Consider the following 2,500-nt stretch of genomic DNA (forward strand, 5'->3'; position numbering starts at 1 on the left):
GGCGAGAGAGTGCTGCGTCGCCGGCATCGGCGTCGAAAGAAGCCGAGCCAAAAAAAGTTAAAGTACAAACGTGCAAGCATACTAACCTAACCCTAGGTAAGGCATGTCAGAGCGAAAGACAGTAATTTCGAATGAGCCATGAAAGAGCGGTGCGGGGCCGGTCGGAGCGCACCCTTTTCTCGGTGGCTGGCGGGCGAGAGAGTGCTGCGTCGCCGGCATCGGCGTCGAAAGAAGCCGAGCCGAAAAAAGTTAAAGTACAAACGTGCAAGCATACTAACCTAACCCTAGGTAAGGCATGTCAGAGCGAAAGACAGTAATTTCGAATGAGCCAAGAAAGAGCGGTGCGGGGCCGGTCGGAGCGCACCCTTTTCTAGGTGGCTGGCGGGCGAGAGAGTGCTGCGTCGCCGGCATCGGCGTCGAAAGAAGCCGAGCCAAAAAAAGTTAAAGTACAAACGTGCAAGCATACTAACCTAACCCTAGGTAAGGCATGTCAGAGCGAAAGACAGTAATTTCGAATGAGCCATGAAAGAGCGGTGCGGGGCCGGTCGGAGCGCACCCTTTTCTCGGTGGCTGGCGGGCGAGAGAGTGCTGCGTCGCCGGCATCGGCGTCGAAAGAAGCCGAGCCGAAAAAAGTTAAAGTACAAACGTGCAAGCATACTAACCTAACCCTAGGTAAGGCATGTCAGAGCGAAAGACAGTAATTTCGAATGAGCCAAGAAAGAGCGGTGCGGGGCCGGTCGGAGCGCACCCTTTTCTCGGTGGCTGGCGGGCGAGAGAGTGCTGCGTCGCCGGCATCGGCGTCGAAAGAAGCCGAGCCGAAAAAAGTTAAAGTACAAACGCGATGCTAATGAGCGAGCCGTTGTCTCGACTAATATGTAGGGGGCGTTCGATCGAGCGTCTGGCTTGAGCGCTTGTCGGCCTAGCAGAACGGTCGCATTGTTATGCCCGGGTTTTAGGCACCGCTGCAGGCGGCCGGCAGAGCTCTTGTTTGTGCGAAACTGAATGGATCGAGCCCGAGAGAGGGCGAGCAAAGAAAAAACGCAAATCGCTCCGCCTGGCACTGCCGGCGAGAGCGTGGACGTCGCGGCCAGCGACTGTCGAAGCCGAGTACGGCCGCAGGCGATCGCCTCGGTCTTAAACGAATGCGACGAGCACGCGCCGGGCGGCCCAGCAAGGGCCGAGCGCAGCTGTCGCAGCTATCTGGTTGATCCTGCCAGTAGTGATATGCTTGTCTCAAAGATTAAGCCATGCAGGTGCAAGTACGAGTTCTCGTAAAGCGAAACTGCGAATGGCTCATTAAATCAGTCTTGGTTTATTTGGTCTCGTAAGCGAAGTGGATAACTGTGGTAATTCTAGAGCTAATACATGCATTAAGCGCCGACTTCGGGAGGCGCGCTTTTATCAGATCAAAACCGACCGGGTTCGTCCTGTGACGTTTGATGACTCTGGATAACCACGCGGATCGTACGGTCTCTGCACCGACGACGTATCATTCAAGTGTCTGCCCTATCAACTGTCGAAGGTACGCTACGTGCCTACCTTTGTGATAACGGGTAACGGGGAATCAGGGTTCGATTCCGGAGAGGGAGCCTGAGAAACGGCTACCACATCCAAGGAAGGCAGCAGGCGCGCAAATTACCCATTCCCGACACGGGGAGGTAGTGACGAAAAATAACAATACAGGACTCTAACGAGGCCCTGTAATTGGAATGAGTACATCCTAAAACTCTTAACGAGTATCCATTGGAGGGCAAGTCTGGTGCCAGCAGCCGCGGTAATTCCAGCTCCAACAGTGTATGCTAAAGTTGTTGCGGTTGAAAAGCTCGTAGTTGGATTTTGGGCGAGCGCCGCCGGTCCGTCGCAAGGCGTGTCACTGGTTGCGTTCGCCTCACCTTCGGTTCTCCGTCGGTGCTCTTGACTGAGTGTCGGCGGTGGCCGATAAGTTTACTTTGAAAAAATTAGAGTGTTCAAAGCAGGCTGTTCGCCTGCATAGTGTTGCATGGAATAATGGAATAGGACCTCGGTTCTATTTTGTTGGTTTTCGGAGCACGAGGTAATGATTAAGAGGGACAGACGGGGGCGTCCGTACTCTGCCGTTAGAGGTGAAATTCTTGGATCGGCGGAAGACGAACTACTGCGAAAGCATTCGCCAAGAATGTTTTCTTTAATCAAGAGCGAAAGTCAGAGGTTCGAAGACGATCAGATACCGTCCTAGTTCTGACTATAAACGATGCCAACTAGCGATCGGGAGGCGTTACCATGACGACCTTTCCGGCAGCTTCCGGGAAACCAAAGTCTTTGGGTTCCGGGGGAAGTATGGTTGCAAAGCTGAAACTTAAAGGAATTGACGGAAGGGCACCACCAGGAGTGGAGCCTGCGGCTTAATTTGACTCAACACGGGGAAACTCACCCGGCCCGGACACAGGTAGGATTGACAGATTGAGAGCTCTTTCTTGATTCTGTGGGTGGTGGTGCATGGCCGTTCTTAGTTGGTGGAGCG

At 53.8% G+C, this 2,500-nt stretch overlaps 1 non-coding gene across 1 annotated transcript in view; it reads left to right on the plus strand.

Moving 5' to 3' along the window:
- Positions 1–1,197: 1,197 nt before the first annotated feature.
- Positions 1,198–2,500, plus strand: part of LOC144419017 (small subunit ribosomal RNA) — a 1,810-nt gene continuing 507 nt past the window's right edge. The window contains exon 1 of the ribosomal RNA XR_013473792.1: positions 1,198–2,500. This exon is cut by the window's right edge and continues 507 nt beyond it. This is a non-coding gene — a ribosomal RNA (small subunit ribosomal RNA).

The sequence above is a fragment of the Styela clava genome, unplaced genomic scaffold, assembly GCF_964204865.1.
Source record: "Styela clava unplaced genomic scaffold, kaStyClav1.hap1.2 HAP1_SCAFFOLD_326, whole genome shotgun sequence".
Taxonomy (NCBI): domain Eukaryota; kingdom Metazoa; phylum Chordata; class Ascidiacea; order Stolidobranchia; family Styelidae; genus Styela; species Styela clava.